The 22,003-nt window shown below is 50.7% G+C and overlaps 1 protein-coding gene across 3 annotated transcripts in view; it reads left to right on the top strand.

Moving 5' to 3' along the window:
• The first annotated feature begins 1,707 nt into the window (after window positions 1–1,707).
• Window positions 1,708–22,003, top strand: part of Tfeb (transcription factor EB) — a 55,826-nt gene continuing 35,530 nt past the window's right edge. Inside the window, exons 1-2 of one of the 3 annotated variants that reach the window (XM_039083486.2) lie at window positions 1,708–1,846; window positions 14,349–14,511. The gene's annotated coding sequence lies outside the window, so the exon portion shown is untranslated. Of the gene's footprint in view, window positions 1,847–2,666; window positions 4,494–14,348; window positions 14,512–22,003 lie in introns of those variants that run through there. The other 2 variants (XM_006244442.4, XM_039083488.2) reach the window with 2 other exon arrangements.

Genomic DNA, 22,003 nt, shown 5'->3' with positions numbered 1-22,003 from the left:
GAACTCTGAGCCGTAAAATGTAGGTTCTGACGCAGGTCCAACTTCTCTTACACTCGGGGGCAGGGACAAAAGGGCAAGATCCAGGTCGTGTGTCACATTCCAAATCGAGACAGGATAGATAGTAGACACTGTGGGCACTTGAGAGTAGAAAGAGTTTTATACCCCATACCTATTGGATGGTCTTTTGTGGGTGGCACAGCGACCGTTTTTTCCACGAAGCATGCAAACATGGAGGGAATTCCATTAGGCGTGTCTGAACAAGCAAGGAGCGGTGACACACGCCTTGAACTCCAGCATTCTCGGAAAGCAGAGGCAGGCAGATCTCGGTTAGATTGAGGGCAGCATAATCATTCAATGAATGCTGGGCCAGCTAGGGTTATTGGTTGAGTCTGTTCTCAACAAAGCAAAACAGTGGTAAAAATAACAATAAACCAGGTTTAAATCCCAAGCACGTGAGTGGGGCCTCAGCACTCTCCCAGACTTTGTCTGGAAATCCCACTAAAAGGACTGTTTTGATTACAGTTAAGATACCCTAACTTCCTTTATAACCTCTTACCTAATCAATTACAACAGTATCAGGTACAGCCCAGGAAACATCCTGTGATCTATTTAAGTGTCTCAGCAGCCCTTTGAAGATAACTTCAGAACTCACCAAAAGAAAGACAGCAATGGTAAAAGACAATGAGGAGCCCTTGCCTAGTTTCTCTGGTGAGCCTACTCTCTCCCTGATCTCAACTTTCTCTTAATCACTTCACACACACACACACACACACACACACACACACACACACACACACACACATATACATACATATATATATATGTGTGTGTGTGGCAGAGTGACACACACACACTTTTAATACCAGCACCTAAGAGGCAGGTGCATCTCTGTGAGTTCGAGGCCAGCCTGTCTACAGAACTAGTTGTAGGACAGCCAAGGCTACACAAAGAAACCCTGTCTTAAAGATATATATATATATATATATATATATATATATATATATATATATGAAATTATTATTTAACAAAGAAATCAAGATTCTCCCCAAATGGAAGTTCCTAATGCTTCTGGCAATTATGGGCATGTCTTCTTCTTCTTCTTCTTCTTTTTTTTTTTTTTTGGTTCTTTTTTTTTTTTCCGGAGCTGGGGACCGAACCCAGGGCCTTGCGCTTCCTAGGCAAGCGCTCTACCACTGAGCTAAATCCCCAACCCCTGGGCATGTCTTCTGTTGTACCACCTTTAACAAAAACTAGGAGGGACCACCTGGGATCCTATACTTTTCTCACATTCCTGAAAAAGCAGCTTGCACTTGATCTTTTCATAAGACGTAATAATGTAGTAAGTCCTATAACGGGACATCATGGATAGAAAAGAGAGAGAAAATCTGAAAAGGGAAAAAAGACAGAAAGTCAAAAGTTGACTCCTTGGGAAATCTCGGCCAGCAGAATGAAACTTCAAATCCCGGCGAACCCTGCGTGGCTGCGACGGGGACTACATTTCCCAGCGGGCGCCGCGGTTGGCCTACGGGGGGCGGTCCGCAGGAGGGGCGGGTGCTGCCCTCTGCCGGGCGCAGCGGGAAGTGGGCGCGGAGTGACAGCCGGAGCCCAAGCGCCGGGCGCGGGGCTAGGTGACAGCGGAGGCGGCAGCTGCGGGCGGGACGCAGAGAACGGCGACGGCGCCGACGGCGGCGGGAAGGGCGGACGGGGCGGGCCTGGCTGGTGGCGCGTAGCCCGAGGAGCCCGACAGCGGGCGGCGGGCGAAGCTCGGGGGCCGGGCACCCGAACTTGGGACAAGTTGCCGGAACCTCAGGGCGCCGGCGGCGGACAGATTGACCTTCAGAGCGAGGTGAGTGGGACTAGGGGGCAAGGGGTGTAGGGGGACTGGGGAACGCCAGCGCCGCACTTCCCATCCTGTGGGTGCCTGAGACAGGTGGGGGGGTAGGTGGGGGTACAGACTGGAGCAGGACAGGGTGCACTGCGCCGCCACCCACCCGCAGCCGGTGCAGCCCTGGGTACCCGGCGCGTGGCCCGAGCGATGCAGCTCGCCAGCCGGGGAGCCCCTTGGGCCCCTCCCTTCGGGCCGGGCCGGGGGCCGCCTCCCCGCGACCTTATGTAACCGGGGCGGGAGTGGCCGGGGCGGGCACGGGCCTTCCTGGCCCGGGGAAGCTGAGCGGAGCTGGGGCGGGAGGTGCAGGAGTGAACTTGCAAGAAGTTTTGAGGGACTCCCGGGCTCTGAGCTCGCTCCCCCTCCCCCGATACAACGGGGACGGGGAGGGGGGCTCGGGGGAGGGAAGTCCGAGGCCCGGGGAGGTGTGTGGGCACCAAGGCCGGCGGGGCCTGGCCCAGCCTGGATGGTCGCGCGGAGTGGGAGGGCCGGAGAGGCGCCACGCCCCGTGGGCTGGGCTGCCAGTGTCCGGGGGTAGTGTGAACGTCCCATCCCTCCCTCCTTCTCCTGTTTGCCTTTCTCCCCTCTGGACCTCTTGCAGAAGACACCTCTGGCTTCAGACTCTGATGTCTCAGGCAGACTTCTCCTCTTGCACTATCCCAGCACCCTAGGGAACCCCAACTCGGGGTCTCACCCTCTGTGCACCTTGCTTTCTGCTTCCTTGAGCTCCCAGTCGTCTGCCCTCCTCCCTCAGCCACACTCTTGGTCCTCAATTCCGGAAAATACGCCCCCTTTTCTCTGTCTACCCCCACACTCGCACCGTCCAACCCTAGGCTAGCCCGCCCCGCCAGGTCAATGCCTTCGTCTCCCCACCCCCAACTCCGGACCCCGTCGCCTCTTCCGCTCAGCGCCTCCTGGAAGGGAGCTGGCGGATGCCACCTGGGTCCCCGCCCTCGGCCCCCGCTGTGCTCTGGGTTTTGGCTTCACGCACCGCTGCCCGGAGCTGCTTCGGGCTGCGCGAGCAGGTTCGCGCCGCAGCCGCCCGGCGCGCCCCAGCCCCGCGCCCTGGGGAGGAAGGGAGGGCGCCCGCCCGGGTGGGGTTGGTCTGCGCCAGCGCTACCCCGGCCCCCGCCCTGCATTCTGCGCCTGCCCCTCACCGCGACGCCCTTCCCCAACCTGCGTCAGCTCTCGCCTGCCTTGCAGCAGACCATTCAGGGTGACAGTTGCAGGACTAAACTTGAGCGCTCAGTTCGCTGGGGAAGTGTGGGTTCCACTTTCCCGGACCCGGAGTGAGGGGCTGCTTGATGAAGAAGGGAAGTGGAGCCTCTAGGACGTGGCCTGAGGCCCCTTACACCCACCCTGGCCCGGATTCCACTGGCCTAGACTAGGCACTCGGGCTGTTTGGGGGGAGGGGGGGTTGTGTTGTGTTGAGGTGGGGACGGATCTCCAGTTTCCTCTCCGGCGGCCAGGTGCAGATGCTGGCAGATCCGAACGCGGAGGCCTGGCTCGGTGGCCCGCTCCCTCTCGAGCTGCCCGGTGCTCCGCCAGGGAGCCAGTTGCCATCCCTCAGGTGGCAGCCCCAGTCTGGAGAAAGTAAGGCAGCCATAGTGACCCGCCAGCCAGGAGAGGCAGTAAACGGGCTTTCCCCTGCTTCTGGAACTTTTACTGTGCCTCAGTTTCTCTAGGTTCATTTGGTTCCCTTCTTTCAGCTCGCCTCCTAGTTACAGGAGAGCCGCGAAGCAGAGCGTGTGATGAAGGGAAAGGTCTGTTCGAGGGTTCTCCTCTGTGAGAGGAGCCGATGTCCTTACACTTTAGCGGGCCTGGTAAACTGAGTGCTAATTCTCAGACCACCTAGGAGGTGGAGCTGAATGGAGACCCAAATCTCTTGGCTCCGTGGAATGAAGCAAGGGACAACTAAGGTGAACATTGAGTCCACTGAGAGCCAACTGTGCATTTTAGGGCTGATGGCCTGGTGACTCAGTCAGAGGTGGGCAGGGAGTGGGCCAGAGACGGCAAGAGTTCATTTAAGTACTGCTGGGGTGTCCAGTGCCCGCCCATCCCATCAGCAGTGAGCCGCCCCCTGCCCCCACCCCATTTCCTGAATGCTGGGAAGTAGGTGGGAGGGGGACCCACCCCTTGCCTGGCTGCCCTTTGAGGGTCTGGCTTCTGGCCCTGATCCCTCCTGGGCTCTGTTTATAGTTGTAATTGCATCGTTAGCCAGGGTTTATAGAGTTACTTAGCACCTGCCCCCACAGGGAGTGGCCCAGCCACCCTTCCCCCTGGCTTCTGTCTCTTCCTTTTCAAAGTCAAGTTGGTTTTTGCAGGCAGCGGGGGTTTCCCCAACCACAGCTGGCATGAGAGCCAGGTTGAGCCTTTGTCCTAGGGATGGAGGGCAGGGGACACTTGGGGCCCAGCATGGGGCTGTCATAGCAATGGCAGTGGGAACCGAGTTGGCCTCCTCTAGTAGGCGGGTGGGGGTAGGGAGCTCAGATTCTCAGAGCTTCCACAAGTATCCCTGTCTCAGGATACAGCCAGCCCGCATGCATGTGTGGTGAAGCCGCCCGTTAGGCTGCTGTGAGGATTAAGGGCAGAGAGAGCCAGGTGTCTGGTGAGTAAGTGGTGGGGTTTGTGTAGTGGATGTGGAACTGTGGAATCAAGTCTTCTTTGTGGCTTCTTTGTGGATGAACTGTGGAGATGGATGTCTCTGATAGAGTCACGCGAGCACAACGCTGTATTCATTAGGATATTAATTCTACCAGAGCAGGACTGTAATAAAACCGAGCTGCAAACACCAGCTGCCAGCATAGAATGTTGTCTCTTTGCATTAAGGTAGGAAACGTTTCCTTATACTGCTTCAGAGGAGTTAAGTTGGAAACCATGCAGCCTGGAAGCAGAGGGCTGGGGTTCTAAGCCAGCCCCAACAGATTCCAAGATCCACATGCCTAATTCCTGAAGAAGACCACATCAGTGGTGGCCAGAGTGTTTTTTATTTTTGTTTTTAAAATTATTTTTATTTAAGTATGTTTGTATGAGACTGTGTGCATGGAGTGCAGTGCCTCTGGAGTCCAGAAGAGGGCATCAGCTCTCCTGCAGCTGGAGTTACAGGCAGCTGTAAGCTGCCACACTGGGTGCTGGCCACTGAGCCCGTCTTGGGGCAGAACAGCAAGAGCTCTTATTCGCTGAGCCCTCTCCCAGGGGTTCACCTTTAGATGGTGTGTGTGGTGGTGGTGGTGGTTGGGGAGCTGGTGGGAGGACTCAGCTCGCAGCAGTTAAGAGCACTGGATGCTCTTCCAGAGGGACTGAAGTTCAGTTCTCAGCATCCACACAGCAGCTCACAACTCCAGTCCTGTGGGATTGGATTCTTCTTCTGCCCTCCCTGGGAACTGTACACATATGGTACACAGACATACATCCAGGCAAACACCAACACGCATAAAATAAAAATTAAAAAAGCAAAAACCATTTATATAAAAAAGATTTTTTAAAAGATTTATTTATTATATATGAGCACACTGTAGCTGTCTTCAGCCACACCAGAAGAGGGCATCAGATCCCATTACAGATGGTTGGGAGCCACCATGTGGCTGCTGGGATTTGAACTCAGAACCTCTGGAAGAGCAGTCAGTGCTCTTAACCGCTGAGCCATCTCTCCAGCCCAGAATTTCTTTTTAAACTGGGAGTATGGTAGGTAGTTTGGGGACCTTATTTTTGCTGCCCAGGGTCTTCTGCCCTGGGGCTACACTTGTCTCCTGGCCTCTTTTCTGAGTGACTGAACCATGTGCCCAGCGGACCACTGGGAGATCCGGTCCTGTAAGGAGATAGGTTCTGACATTCTTCTGGGTATGTGGCCATGGACAACATGCTGTTAAGCCATGGGACACCCTCACAAGCACTTGTTTCATCAGATGTGGAGGAAAGGCAGTGGGAGCTTTGGTTGAGAAAGTCACAAGGTCACAGGACCAGGACCCAGAGACCCCATAGCATCTCCAATTATCTGTGTTGACTCTGTTCAGTTTCCCTTTGCTGAAAGACTAATCCTCGGTGGGGTCCCCTCCAGGAATGACCTGCAACAGGTCTCTGCCTGAGGTCCCAGAACAGCGGCCCGCAGAACAGGAGGGTGAGGGTGACTGATGAACAGAGGACCCGGGGACTGATGGCATTCTGGAATCAAGTGTCCTGCTTTGTCAGGGTTTAACCCCAGCCACCACGCAGCACTGTACTGAGTGTAACTTCGTCTGGGTGAATGTTGGGACTTGGGGCTCTGTCTTGGGAGTCCTAACTGTGCTACTCACCACTATGGGATCCTAGGCTGTTTAGCAACCACTGCCTCTGCTTCCATGACTAAGACGTGTGCACTCTATAAGCTCCACCTAAAGCAAGGGCCAAATGCCCTGCTAGCCAGAATACAGAGCGCTTAAAATGACAGACACACTGAGTCCCCGTGGCTGTTGTCATTTTGCACCTTGAAGTGGGAAGCAGAAGCCTGGATTGCTCCAGGAGGAAGAGAGAACTGTTGAACGCCAGGGATACACATGTAGCAGGGTTGATACATACAGTACTTGCCTAGCGTGCAGGAAGGCCTGGGTTTAGTCCCCAGTTCCAAATACACTGGGCATGGAGGCACATACTTGTAATGGCAGCACTGGAGAAGTAGAGTCAGGAGCAGAGGTTCGAGGTCACCCTCTGCTATCACAGTGAGTTTGAGGTCAGCATGAGAAACTTAGGAGCTTGTCTTTATTTTATTTTATTTTTTAAAGATTTATTTATTTATTATATATAAGTACACTGTAGCTGTCTTCAGATACACCAGAAGAGGGCATCGGGTCTCTTTACAGATGGTTGTGAGCCACCATGTGGTTGCTGGGAATTGAACTCATGACCTCTGGAAGAGCAGTTGGGTGCTCTTAACCACTGAGCCATCTCTCCAGCCCAGGAGCTTGTCTTTAAAAAGAACATCAGTAAGTGGGTGTAGAGACATGGCTCAGTGGTTAGAGACCTCGCTACTCTTCCAGAGGACTGGGTTCTGAGCACCTGTGTTGGGCAGCTCACAACCACCTGTATTTCCAGCTCCAGGGGTCTGACATCCTTTAGCGTCCATGGGCGTACAGACTCTGCCCCACCCCTGGCCAAAGTTGAACACACATGCACATACATTTTTAAAAAGCTAAAGGTTGGCTAAAAGCACTGACTGCTCTTCCAGAGGTCCTGAGTTCAATTCCCAGCAACCACATGGTGGCTCACAACCATCTGTAATGGGATCTGATGCCCTCTTCTGGTGTGTCTGAAGAGAGTGACAGTGTACGCCTGTGCATAAAATAAATGTATCTTGGGCTGGAGAGATGGCTCAGTGGTTAAGAGCACCCGACTGCTCTTCTAGAGGTGCTGAGTTCAATTCCCAGCAACCACATGGTGGCTCACAACCATCTGTAAAGAGTTCTGATGCCCTCTTCTGGTGTATCTGAAGACAGCTACAGTGTACTTACATATAATAAATAAATAAATAAATCTTTAAAAAAAATAAATAAATGTATCTTTAATGGCTCACAGAATCAACTAACAAGGGCTCACAGGGGCTCACAGAGACTGAACTGACAATCATGGAACCTGTATAGGTCTGAGCCACATCCTTTGCGTTTTGTAGCTTGGTGGGACTCCTAACAGTAAGGTGGGGGATATCTCTGAATCTTTTGCCTGCTTTCAGTACCCTTTTCCTCCTTCTGGGTTGCTTCGTTCAGCCTTGATAGGAGGGTTTGTGCCTAGTCTTTTTGTAACTTGTTATGCTGTGCTTGGTTGATACCCCTGGAAGTTGGTTTTTTTTAAAATTTTTTTGATGATTTATTTATTTTTATTGTATGTGCATTTGTGTTTTACCTGCATGCATGGCATGTGTGTGTGTGTGTGTGTGTGTGTGTGTGTGTGTGTGAGAGAGGGTGTTGGAGCCTGTGGAAGTGTAGTTATAAACGGTTGTGAGCTACTGTGTGGATGTTGGGAATTGAACCCAGGGCTCCTAGAAGAGCAACCAGTGCTCTTAACCACTGAGCTGTCTCTCCAACCCTGGGAAGTCTATTCTTTTCTGAAAGGAAATGGAGGAGGAAGAGATGGGGGAGGGGGGGAGGGTCTGGAGTGAGGGGAAACTGCAGTTGGGATATAGTGTATGAAAGAATAACAACAAACCCAAAATCCAAACCCCCAACCCCCATCCCCCAGAAAACCCATCTTCCAGGCTGGAAAATGGCTTGGCTATTGAGGGCACTAGCTGCTTTTGAGCACGCCCAATTCCCATCGCATGCGCGTGTACACACACACACACACACACACACACACACACACACACACACACACAGAGTGGCTCACAACCATCTATAACTTCAGTTCCAGGGAATTGATCGCCCTCTCCTGGCCTCTTCATGCATGTGAAGAGTGCACAGACACACATGCAGGCAAAACACCCATAAAAATAAATAAAAATAAAACATAGGCGTATGTATAGATCCAAGGTTTTTTCAGACTATAGCCACAGTCCCCGCCACACTCTGCAACCCCATCTCCCACTCCTGGCTTCTCCTCCTCCATTAACTAGGCAGTGCAGGGGATTTGGCAATGCCCGTAGCGAGTGTCTACACCTTCAAGTTCCCTGTGGAACATAGTTCTGCCTCCCCTCTCCTAGGCATGGCTCTTCCCGCCTTCCCTTCCCTCTCCTGCCTGCCCCCCTCTTCCACCCTGCACCAGAGATGCTGCTGTGGTGTTGCCGAGGGCAGAGATAAAGTCCCAGCGATAAGGAAGGGCCGAGACTTATCTCACCCACAGGAAGTGCTTTGCTGTGAAGTGGGTTGGCAGTGAGTGAGATCAGAGGACAGAGCAGAGAGGCAGAAGATCAGACAGGACCATTGTTGTCTCGTTATATATTCCCTTCTGGTGCTGGGTATCAAACCTAGAGCTTCGTGCGTGCTAGACAAGTGAGTGCCAGACCCCTGAGCCCCACCCCCACCAAATGAGGAGGAGAGAAATGAATCTGGCCAGTGCCTTGCCCAGTTTTGCTGGAGGACATTCACCGTGTTGAGAGTTATGATACAGTGGGAGTCCCAAAGTAGGAAGGATTTGATGCTATGGAGAAGAATCCAGAACGCCAGCGTACCCCGTGCGTGCGTGCGTGTGCGCGTGTGCGTGTGCGTGCGTGCGTAAAAAGCGGTGGTCCGGAGGCTCTTGTTTTAGTCCTTCTTCTTTCAAATGCCCCTGCCTTCCCGGTTTCCTGGCTTTCTCCCTCCAAAGTTTTCTCTCAATGTGGTCATAGCTTTCAAGGAGGCCATTGGAATCTCCTGACAGGCCTGGCTGGCGGTTCTAATCACCTGGGAGCTCTGGCAGAAACTCCCCGCATCCTGGTCTCTGGGGTGGGGCTTGGGCCTCAGTATGAAGGCAGTGTCGGGATGGTTCCCACGCCCTTTCTCTAGGCCCTGGAGTCTAACACCACAGCTCCTGCACCAAGCCGACCTGCAAAGTCCCCAGTGGCACTGCACCATATCAGCTGTCGCTGTCCTGCTTCACATCTCATGCTTAAGTAGGTTCCACAAGTTTCTGGGGGTTGAAATTTTACCTTTTTTTAAAAAAAATATTTATTTATTTTATTTATATGAGTACACTGTTACTTTCTTCAGACACACCAGAAGAGGGCATCGGGTCTCTTTACAGATGGTTGTGAGCCACCATGTGGTTGCTGGGAATTGAACTCAGGGCCTCTGGAAGAATAGTCAGTGCTCTTGACTGCTGAGCCATCTCTCCAGCCCCAGAATTTTACTTTTTTTTAATTTTTATTTATTTATTTTTTTACCTCCTCTCCCCACCCCCCTACTTATTTTTATTTTACATGAGTACACTATATTTGTTTTCAGACACACAAGAAGAGGGCATTGTATCACATTACGGATGGTTGTGAGCCCCCATTGTGGTTGCTGGGAATTGAACTCAGGACCTCTAGAAGAGTAGTCAGTGCTCTTGACTGCTGAGCCATCTCTCCAGCCCAGAATTTTACATTTTTTAAAAAAGATTTATTTATTTGTTATATATGAGTACACTGTAGCTGTCTTCAGATACACCACAGGGGATCAGATCTCATTACAGATGGTTGTGAGCCACCATGTGGTTGCTGGGATTTGAACTCAGGACCTCTGGAAGAGCAGTCAAGTGCTCTTAACCTCTGAGCTATCTCTCCAGCCCCAGAATTTTACTTTTTAAAAGTAAGGATTTTTTTTTTTTAATGTGCATGTGTGCAGAGACCAGAGAGAAATTTTAGCTGTCATACTCGGGAACACTGTCCACTTCTTTCAGATGGGACTTTTCTTTGGTCTGGAGCTCGCCTCTTAGGGAGATTGGCTGGCCAGTGCACCTTGGTGATCTGTCTCTTGTCTCTAGCTCTTGGATTGTAAAGATGTACCCTCACATCCCACAGTTTTACAAGGGCTGTAGGGACTGAGCATGTGCCCTTGTGGTTGAATGTTCACTGAAGCAGCCTCACAGCCAGGATTTCATTCGTTTTTATTTTGTTATGTGTGTTTATGTGTGTCTATTTGGTTGTATATGCTGATGAGTGCAGTTATCCATTGGGGCCAGGAGAGGGCATCAGAGCCCCTGGAGTTGGAATTACAGGTAGTTGGGAGCTCTTTGTGCTGAGCACTGGAAACCAAACTCAGATTCTCTGGAAAAGCAACAAGCACTCTTAATCACAGTCATTTCTCCAGCCCTATCTTTTTTTTTTTTTTTTAAAGATTTATTTATTTAATGTAGTCAAGTACACTGCTGCTGTCCTCAGACTCACCAGAAGAGGGCATCAGATCCCATTACAGATAGTTGTGGGCCACCATGTAGTTGCTGGGAATTGAACTCAGGACCTCTGGAAGAACAGTTGGTGTTCTTAACTACTGAGCCATCTCTCCAGCCCTCTCCAGCCCTATCTTATTTGCTTATTTATTTTTCTTTAAAAATCTTTTTTTTGTTTTTTGTTTTTTTACATTTTAACGTGTATAAAGTGTTTGGCCTGACATGCTGACATATCACATGCATACAATACCTGTGGAGGTCAGAAGAGGGTGTTAGATCCCTTGGAAGTGCAGTTACAGATGGTTGTGATCTGCCATGTGGGTGCTGGGGATTGAACTCAGGACCTCTGCAAGAGCAGCTAGTACTCAGCCACTGAACCATCTCTTCAGCCCCATTTTACTTATATTTTTAATAAAATTAAAAAAAAAGATTTATTTATTTATTTATTTATTTATTTATTTATTTATTTATTTATTTATTTTTATGTATCTGAGGACTCTGTAGTTCATCTTCAGGCTGTAGCTGTCTTCAGACACACCAGAAGAGGGCATCAGATCTCATTACAGATGGTTGTGAGCTACCATGTGGTTGCTGGGAATTGAACTCAGGACCTCTGAAAGAGCAGTCAGTGCTCTTAACCACTGAGCCATCTCTCCAGCCCCTACTTTACTTGTTTTTGAGGCAAGGTCTCACTGTGTAAATCTCAGGCTGGTCTCAATGTTGTGATCCTCCTACCTCTGCCTCCTGAGCTCTGGGATCACACGAACCCAATGTCCCTAGTGGTGGTGTCTTAGACTGATTTGGACTTCTTTGGCTGATGTCATCTTTCAAGGCAGATCTCCAAGGCAGGGCCTCTTCTGAGTTGTGTGCCACCATTTCTGCCCCAGACTCCCATGTGTTGTTCTGTTTCAAGTTTCTGTAACAGAACACCAGAGAATCAATAACCCTATGAAGAAATAGGGTTTGGTTTTAACTCAGTTTGTGTTGAAGGCAAGGGACCACATCTGATGTGACCCTTCTGACCTTGTGTTTAGAGGAGGGTAAAGGGAGAGTATGATGTGTGTGGTGCATGTGCTTTTTAGTATGGATGTGGTATGCATGCATATGGTTGTGTGTGTGTTTATGTATGTATGTGTGTGCATATATGTGTGTGTGATGGGTGTGTATTTGTGTGTATATATATGTGTGTATGTGTGCATGTATGTATGTATGGGTGTGTATACATGTATCTGTGTATATGTATGTGTATATATGTACATATGTGTATGAGTGTATGCATGTGTATGTATGTATGTATGCATGTGTGTATATATATGAGTGTGTACATGTATGTGTAGTGTGTTTGTGTGTGTAGGCCAGACATCAGCATTGTGTGTCCTTCATCGATCGACACATTTATTTATTTATTTATTGCTTTATTTATTTAATTTTTTTGTTCTTTGAGACAGGGTTTCTCTGTGTGTAACAGCCCTGGCTATCTTAGAAATCGCTCTGTAGACCAGGATGGCCTCAAAGGTCCACCTGCCGCTGCCTCCCAAGTGCTGGGATTAACCATGTGTGCACCACCACCACACAGCTTATTTATGTAATTCTGAGACAGAATCTCTCCTCGAACCTGACACTTATTAATTCCACTAGGCTGCTTGAGGGACCTGCCTGTGTCTGCTCACTTAGTGTTGAGATTACAGGCACGTGCTGCCGTGCGTGGCTGTTTGTGACGGTTCTGGGTATACATACCGTGGTCTTTAGGCTCTGGCCTTAAAAAAGACTCAGTTATAGGGACTCCACCGTGATAATTTTCCCCAGTTCTGCTCATTTCCCCAGCCCTACTTCTGAGCTTCGATTGTATTGCCAGCGTCCTAATCCCCACTCTGAGTAATGGAGATTCAATTTCAAGCCTTAGGGACACTTCAACCACACCCAGATGTGAGCATCCCAGGGAGCTCCACTGTTTAGCCATCTGATTCTTAGTCCCACGCTGGGACAAGGGCTGAGAAATCCATGCTGCTGCTTAGTACAGAGTGAGGTGAGGGAGTGGCACCTCCGAGCAGTGTCCCCAGAACTTGTGGCCCAGGCTGAAGCTGCTGACAGTGTTATCGGTGTCCCAGATAACACTGGGGTGAGGCTGTTAAAATTCTGTCACCTAAGGTTCTATCCACACAGGACTGCAGGGCAAGTATTGATCATTGTATCGTACTCCTCTTCTGAATGGTTATTGTGTTTGATGGGGGCAGCAGATGCACGCCAGAGCATGCGTGTGGAGGTCAGAAGACAACATTTGTTTTGTTTTGTTTTAGACATGGTCTCTCTACATAGCCCTGGTTGGCCCAGAACTCACTCTGTAGACCAGTCTGACTTTGAACTCACAGAGATCCACCTGCCTCTGCTGTCTGAGCACTGGGATTAAAGGCTGTGCCACCATGCCCAGTAGAGGACAACTTTGTGGCATTCTCTCCTTACACCTTTGTGTGGGTTCTAGGACTCAAACTCCTCCCTCGGGCCAGCATGGCAGGCACTGGCATCTGGGAGTCATCTCACTTCCCCCTAAATCACATGGCATACTAGCAGTAAGCATAAAACACACATAGGAGAAATAGTTCTCAGGCTGGAGAGATGGCTCAGTGGTTAAGAGCACTGACTGCTCTTCCAGAGGTCCTGAGTTCAAGTCCCAGCAACTACATGGTGGCTCACAACCATCTGTAAAGAGATCTGGTGCCCTCTTCTGGTGTGTCTGAAGACAGCTACAGTGTACTCATATACGTTAAATAAATAAATCTTTAAAAAATTAAGAATATTATATTTACTTAGTAAAAATTATATTCACTTATATATGTGTGAATGTGTTTGTGTGTGTGTGTGTGTGTGTTTGTGAAGCCATAGTGCTTCGCTTCTGTGGGGGTCAGAGGACAGCTTTGATTCTCAGAGGAATTGCTTCTCTCCTACCACCCTGTGGGACCCAAGATCAAACTCAGGTTATCAGGTTTGGCAGCAAACACCTTGACTCACTGGGCTGTCTTGTCTGCCTATGCGTGGTTTTCTGTTGTTGTTTGATTTTGAAACCTGTCTTATGTAGTCCAGGCTGTCCTTAGAGTTGCCATGTAGGCGGGGATGACTTAAACCGTCTGCTCCCCCTGCTTCCCTTCTAAGCAGTGGGATGACAGGCGTGCATCGCCCTGTCCAGCTTTGTTGCTTGGAGGCAGGGTCTCACTGCTGATCCCCCTGTGTCACTCAGGCTGCTCTTAAACTCAGAGTCTTCCTATCTTAGTCTCATCTCCCTCAGTGCTGGGATTACAGGTACATACCACCTGGGCCTTGAGGGTGTTGTCAGGAGAGCCGGGGAGGCTCAGAGATGGAGGGGTCTTTAGAAATTGAAAGAGGTTGGAAAGAAGATGGTGGGAGGGTAGGAGAGGTGAGCTGGCAGGGAGGAATTTACAATCCCAGGTCACAGATGATGGAAGGTTCTGGACCTCAGATGCCTTCTCAAGACAAGGGTTTGGTCTGTTTGGGTCCATTCCTCCTGCCCAGAGGAAAGCCTTTGATGCAGTGGGTGCCCAGTAAAGTTGTTTAGGGTGAATGAGTAAACACAGTTGAATAATCATATGCCTAGAAGTGATGTCTAACAGATGGCTTCTCCATGACCCCTATTCTGTAGGGACTCATCACCTGATGCCCAGGACCTCATACACAGCTCAGCAAAGACCCTGGGCCTCGGCCTCTGCTCCGTCCTTGCCCTAGCTCTTCTGGCTTGGGGTGCTCTGCCTGCTCTCCGCATAGAAATGTTGCCATCGCTCCCACCCCTTCCCTTCCACCAGTAGGTATGTGGGGAGGGGCGGGGTTTCTGCATGCTTGGCAAGGGGAGTCACAGCCTGTCCTCTGGTCTGTTTATAATCAGTGTGGGGACAGCACCTGTTCTGCCCCCTGCAGTCCCTGAGGGATGTGTCGTGGCCAAGAGGTGACATCCTATACTGTCCACCCTGCTGTCATTCATCCAGCCCCAGCGCTCGCCAGGTGTGCTCAGCCGGCCGGCAGGGCAGTGCTGGTTGGCTCTGCCCTGGGCTGATGAGCCTTAGCAGCTGGCTGGCACGCCTCTGTGTTATTGAGAAGAGGACAGGGTCTGGGACTTGGAGATCCAGCCGCAGCCTTGGTGCCCATAGCCTTCAGGACAATGAGGGGTACCAGATGTTCACTTGGCACCCACGTCTAGACTGTTCAAGTAGGTGGTTAGGAATGGAAACTTCTGGAAAGTTAGTAGAGGTCGGAGAAAGGCAGACAGCCAGCAGAGAGAATGAGAGGCAAATGAGGCCTCTTGGCTCTTGGGTGAGTCCTCAGCCCCTCTTGCCTTCTGGACCCCAGAAAGGGCTTGCCTCACCCAGGGTTCTTGTCCTAGGCGTCACTGCTACAAGCCCAGGAGGCTTTCTTCCTGGACAGAATTCTTCTTTCTAGGCATTCTGGAGGAGAGGGGAGGCCCCTGGGCTGTTCACCTGCTGTGTAGAAGCCTTGGGGCTGTGAAATATGTGCACTTGGAGGCTGGAGGACTCCTCTCTCCACCACCATCTTCTCTCTTCCCCCTCCACTCACCTCCTACCCATCTCCTTCCTCTATGTCCACTGAACCCAGAACAGTACCAATGTCTACCTCTAGTGCATATTCCTCTCCCGCCTGTCCTCCCCCTTTATTTCTTTTTCTGTCTTCCTCATGCTCAGAGGATGACCCAGAGTGAGTCTCCAGGTCCAGCCATTGGACACTCTGAGGAATGGCCCGTGGTAGAACTAGGCACCTGCCTGACAGTCACTCTGCCCTGATCCAGGAAGGGGCATCCTGGCCAGGGTGAGAAAGAGGCTGTGGTAGCCAACTCTGCTTGGCTGAGGGGCAGCCTGCAACCTTGTTGGGCACATCGAGGGGTGTCTCCATAGAAGAGAGAGGGCCCTTAGCATTATCACACACTCCAGAACTGTGAATAATTATAGGTTATTATCCACATTTTTTAGCCTAATTATAGTGTTTTTCAAAGCCAGGTGTGGGAAGAAAATATTAGAATTTCTATTACTATTTACCTATATCTTGTCCTCTCCTGCCCTGTTTTATTGTGAAATGTAGCACAGTTGCCAAAGACAGCATAAGTATCTGAGTATAGAAGTGATTGGGTCAGCAGGGCGGCTCAGGTAAGGAAGGAACTTGCTGTTAGTTAAGTTCAGTGACCTCAGTTTGATCCCCAAACCCACACAGACTCTGGGACAGAACAGACTCTTGGAGTTGTCCTCTGACCTCCTCAGGAGTACCTGAGAATGATCATTCATACACAAATAATAAATAAATACAGGGGAGAGGGCTGGAGAGATGGCTCAGTGGTTAGGAATACATGCTGCTCCTGCAGAGAACTGGTTGGGCTCCCAGAACCTGCTTTAGGCAGCTCAAAACCACCTGTAACTCCAGCTCCTGGGGAGCTGACACCCTCTTCTGGCCTCCATGGTTACCTGTAACACATGTGCACACACAAACATGCACACGTACACATAAGTAAATTAAATCCTTTAAATAAAATGTACTCCCCAGAGAACAAGCACCTGGATGGCCAAACAGACTGTAACCCGAACTCTAAAGACAGCTCCTGGGAGCTGGGTATGTTGGCTCACACCTTCGATCCTAGCACTTAGGAGACTGAGGGGGTAGATCTCTGTAAGTTCAAGGCCAGCTGCGAACTGTTTTACACAGGGGAAACTTAAGGGAAGTGAGCAGCAACAACAAACACCTTTTCATCACTTCTCTTTATTTTTAAAGGATTTTTTTAAAAAGATTTATTCATTTAATGTATGTGAGTGAGCACACTATAGCTGTCTTCAGACGCACCAGAAGAGGACATCGGATCCCATGACAGATGGTTGGGAGCCACCATTGGTTTGTGGGATTTGAACTCAGGACCTCTGGGAGAGCAGTTAGTGCTCTTAACCACTGAGCCATCTCTCCAGCCCCTTTTCATTACTTCTAAGACTAGCAATTCTTTGGCTTTATTTTTACTTATTTTTCATTTTGTTTATTTTTCTGAGGCAGGGTTTCTCTGTGTAGCCCTGGCTGTCTTGGAACTCACTTTGTAGACCAGGCTGGCATTGAACTCAGAGATCTGCCTGCTTCTGCCTCCTGAATGCTGGGACTAAAGATGTGCGCCTCCAGTGCTCAGAATTAATTAATTCCTCCCTCCCTCCCTCCCTCTCTCCTTCCTCTCCCTCCTCTCCCTCCTCTCATTTTCTTGATGCTCTGCCTGTGTTTGTGCTACAGTTCCTAATCCTCTGGAACTGCAGGTGCAGACAGGTGTGAGCAGCCACGTGGGTGCTGGGAATTTGGGCCCAGGTACTCTGGGACAGCAGCCAGTGCCATCCCTCTAGCAGTCTTTGTTAATGCTTTAATTGTGCGTGCGTGTGTGTGCTTGAGGGTGTGTGCATGTGAGTGCAGTTGCCACAGTCGGCCAGAAAAGATCATCAGATCTTAGATCGCTCGGAGCTGGAGTTCCCAAGAGCTGGAGATCGAGAGCCATCCGCTGTGGGTGCTGGGAACTGAACTCAGGTCCTCGAAGAGCAGTGTGGGCCCTTGGCCCTTGAGCCGAGTCTCCTGCTCCGACTTTGGTTTTATGATGAGTGGCTTCTGACTTCCCTTCGTTGTCTCGCCCAGGTGACACTGTCCTGACCTTGGTGCTGATCAGCTCCTGGGGTCTCTTCGGATTTAGATTTGTCTGACTCAGTGCAGATGAATGCTAGTGTCCTATTCGTGGTGGGTCTGAGTGATTCTGCTCCCTGTGGCTGGGGCATGCGTCCTTTCTGTGCCACATAGCATCCATCTCCCTGCACAGAGACCTTCGGGTGGCTTTCTTTACGTCTACCCGTAACAGCATTCTCCCTTGTGTGTTTCTTGGGATGTTGGTATGCAGGTTTCTGTACAGTGCCTATAACCTGAGTGGGGTTGCCTGGGCTCCAGATAGTACAGCCTCCCATGTTATTCCAAATGGTTGTACAAACTTTATCTCCCTGAAGACTCCTGGGAGTTCCTGTTGCTCTAGAACCCTGCCAGCCCTTGGTAGTGGTGTTAGAAGCTTGGCCTACTGCTGAGTGGTTACGTCACAGGGGCGACCAACGTGCTCATCCTTCACTTTGAAAAATTATGCGTACTGCAGCGTGTGCAGTACCTGCAGAGGCCAGGGAAGGCGTGGGGTCCCCTGGAGCTGGGGTCACAGATGATTGTGAGTCACCATGTGGATGCAGCAAGTGCCGGTAACTCCTGAGCTGTCTCTCTGGCCCCTCCGTTTTGGAAATAATCCATTATGCATATACTCAGTGGTATGCCTGTGGTATATAGTTGGTGTATACAGTGGGGTCCCCGTGAGTCCTGCATCTAAGAATGTGGCCAGCTTCAGGTTTAAAATGTTTGAGGAGGAGACCTAGCGGTTAAGAGGGCTCCTCCTCCGTGGGGACTTGGGTTTGGTTCCCAGAACCACACCGGCTGTTCATGAACGGCCTTCCCTGCAGCTGCACGGGCTCTGCGCTTTCGTGCCTGTGCCCACTCACAGGTGCTACGTTGGATTAATTCCGTTTTCCCTGCCACTGTTTTCTATGCAATACGATCATTTCTGGCTCGGCAGTCTCCTAGGACTGCTTTAAAGAACGTCAGAGGTATGCAGCAGCAGAGGGCTGCAGAGGAATGAGCGTCAGGGTTAGAGGTTCTATATGTAGGAGACATGACATTTCTGGATTTTAGCATCCAAAGGGATCCTGGAATGAACCCCCAAGAACACGGAGGAATGGGAATGTTTGTCGGTGACTCTGAGGAGAGGGGCATGCATACCCGGGTCGATCTCCCGTTCTTCCTTTCGTGATGGAAGGGGTCTGATACAAATGGGGGAAGAGCGCTGCCTGTTGGAGAACTGCCCGTAATCATACTTGAGCAGGAAGGGGACATTAGGTCTTGGAAAGAGACCCCAAGTGGCAGTGCCTGCTATTGGGGCACCCTCTCTCCAGAGAGTGTTAGCCAACCATGCTTCTGGCCCTCTTGCCTAACGCACCTGGCACAGGAGGATTCTGTGCCTTCCATTGAAATCGGGAAGCCCTTGACCTGCCTGTAGCTGTTTCTAAGGCTGAAGTTCTCGGGTGAGAGCAATTGACTGGCCAGGGGAATGTTTGGCATATCTGATGGCATTGACTAGTGAAGCTGAGACGCGTCCTAAAAAGGGCAGGTTATCCCACATCAGCAAATGGCCTGGCCCGAGTCTCAGTGGTACGACCTCTGAGAGGGCATTTACATGCTTTGTACTCCGTTTCTCCATCTGAAAAATGGGAGTGGTAGTCATCAGAATCGGGGCACAGGGAAGGAACCTTGGGGCGACTGTGTTTCCCAGACAAGCTAGGCCTTCTTGCAGCCTCCCTCCCTGGCTGTCCCTGCTGAGCTGAAGGCATTAGCAGATGAACCTGGTGCTGTGGGTCCTCCTGTGTGGAACTGCTCTGTGTGGAGTGCAGCCCTGAGGGCCCCCGGCTTTTGGTGAAGACTGCAGAAATGAGGGACTCTATGGGAGCCCTGGGGCCCCAGGGAAGAACTTTGTCCTTAGCTGGAGTCCAAGGTTGTGGGGGAGATAAAGAGGAGCCTATGAGTTCCTTATCTGAGGCCCCGCTGCAGGGCCAGGGCAGTGTCATCATCATCGGGGGGCTCTGCTCGGCCATAGGCTTCTGCTCACCTTTCACATTCCTTCCTGTTTACTAGCCCAGGGCAAGTCAGAGTCATGGTTGTCCTCTCCAGCCGGCCTCTCTGTTCAGGGCCTCTCTCATCTCACTGCCCTCCTGCTTCTCTCATCTCACTGTCCTCCTGCCGTTTCCGTTTCCGGGAGTCATGACTGAACCACTACACTTCTGAAGAAAGGGTCCAGGAAGCTCCTCCCTCCTGAGGCCCACCTCATCCTGAGGTGGCTGATAACTGCCTGCCCCTCCAGACCATACCTGTTGGCACTGGGTGCTAGAGAAGAAGCCTAAGAGCCATGGAAGTCACCTGTGTGTCATAATGGTTTCTCGGGCCAGCGAGATGGCTCACTGGAATGGTCTAGTGTATTGCACAGTGCCAGTACACCAGGAACTTCTGTTCTGGAAAGCACTTTGTTTTGTGTGTGTCTCCAAGGTCAAATGAAATACATCTTTCTGTGAGTCATGGTTAAAAACTTTGGGGCCATCCTAGAGATCTCTCTTCTATGCAGGGTTTATGCAACACCTACTGAGTATAATAAGACTGGCCGCTCTTCCAGAGGACCCAGGTTCAATTCCCAGCACCCACATGGTGGCTCATGATTGTCTCCACTTCAAGGACGCCTGGCAACTTCACACAGACATGCATGCAGGCCAAACACCAGTGCATATAAAATAAAAACAAATAATTAAAAAGAAAGAGAAAGAAATATAGAATGGTTTCTCTTTCTGGGCCGGGTGGGCACCTTTAGTCCCAGCACTGAGTCCCAGGAGGCAGAGGCAGGGGAATCTTTGAATTGGAGCCAGCCTGATACACAGATCATGTCCCAGAACAGCCAGGGCTATACAGAGAAATTCTGTCTCGACAAAAAGAATGGTTTCCCACAGTACAGAGTGCTTTGTCTCCAATCTGCCCAGATCCTGATGGGTGACATTTAGTAAGACTGGTGGTAAGACTGAGCTGGAGGCTGTGTGCCTGCTTGGGAAGATGGAGAACTTTGGCGTTCTCTGGGAGAAGCATGGGTTTGTGTTGACTGTTGTCCCTCTGTGTCTCTCTGGGTGCCTCGAGGCCGAAGCTAAGAAGGAAAGGCTCTGTCTAGGACTAGAACCTGAGGTTGGGGAGATTGGAGCCAGCCTGCCTGGGGAGGGTAGGCTTTGGGTGGAGGGGAAGAGGCTTCTGGTCAGAGCTTCCCTCTGAGCTGTGAGTAATCCTTGGCCACATTTGCAGCTCCCAGGGGATTGTGCAACTTCCTCTCACTGAGGTGCAGGGGGCTGGGTGAGAAGCAGCACCGGGGCGGGGAGGGGGAAATGAGGAAATGGCTTGGGTGGGGGAGTAGAGTTGAGCACCCAGAGTGCCTCCTTCCAAGGGTTACCCTGTCCCAGGTCCATGCAAGGGTGTGCACACATGCGTGGCATTTTCAGACAGGAGAATCCCTCTGGCCTCAGGATCCTTTCATTGAGACTTTGTCTTACCCTGTATCTCAGGCCGGCCCCTTCATCTTCTGGGCTGGGCTGAGGCAGAAGGGAGGATGAGAAAGGTCCAGCTGTAGAGCGTGCCCAGATCCAATTAGGAGCAGAGGATGGCGGGAATCATGGGAAACTAGGAGCCAGCCCCAGTTGGGCCTGGGTCTCCTCACCCCTAGACTTGTCTCTAGGTCCCAGTGAGAAGGTTATGTAGGTTGTTGGGTCAGGGTTTGAATCCCAGTCCTGAAACCTTTCAGCTGTATGATCCTAGCAGGTAATTTGCTCTCAGAGTGCCTCAGTTTCCACTCCTCTAAAATGGGGTTGACAAGTGTAGTCCCCCATCTTGTGTGTTCATCGTGGGTATTAAAAGACACAAAGGCATACAGCCTGGCAACCAATAAGTGTCCCTCACCCACTAGCACCATGGGCTGTCTCTGCACCTGTGACAGAACACTGCCAAGCAGGTGATTTTGTGACTGTTGTTCTGGGGTTCAGGCCTTCAGTGCTGTTCCCTCAGCCCTTGGTTGTTTCTGATGGAGAGTGGTGTGGGGTACGTCTGGCTGTACAGCCTAGAAGACCTGAGTGGATTCTCTCTGAGCCTCACTTTCTTCACACTGGGATTGGAGATCCTCACAGGTCCTGTGCTCTAGACAGGTGGGGAGGCTGGGATTGGGTAGAACAGAGCAGCATTGCTAGGTCTGGCCTTGTGGCTGCACCACATGGAAGGGTGCTCAGGGAGGGGCTTTTTCAACTGTGGACCAGGCCACTAATTGAACTCATGAAATCAGTGCTGTGGTCTCCACAAACAGGATTTTTTTTTAAAAGATTATTTTATTTATTTTTATTTTATGTGAATTGGTGGGTTTTTTGTTTTTTGTTTTTTCCTGCATGTTTCTGTGAGGGTGTTGGGTCCTCTGGAGCTACAGTTACGAACAGGTGTGAGCTGTCACGCAGGGGCCGGGAATTGAACCTGGGTCTCTGGGAGAAGAACTAGTGCTGTTAACTGCTGAGCCATCTCTCTAGCCTTGTTTTGTTTTAAATATGTAAACCGGGAGTTGGCAGCGCACGCCTTTAATTCCAGCACTTGGGAGACAGAATCTGGTGGATCTCTGAGTTCAAGGCTAACCTGGTC

This window comes from Rattus norvegicus, chromosome 9 (genome assembly GCF_036323735.1).
Source record: "Rattus norvegicus strain BN/NHsdMcwi chromosome 9, GRCr8, whole genome shotgun sequence".
NCBI classification, from domain to species: domain Eukaryota; kingdom Metazoa; phylum Chordata; class Mammalia; order Rodentia; family Muridae; genus Rattus; species Rattus norvegicus.
This window is presented reverse-complemented; position numbering and strand designations above follow the sequence as displayed.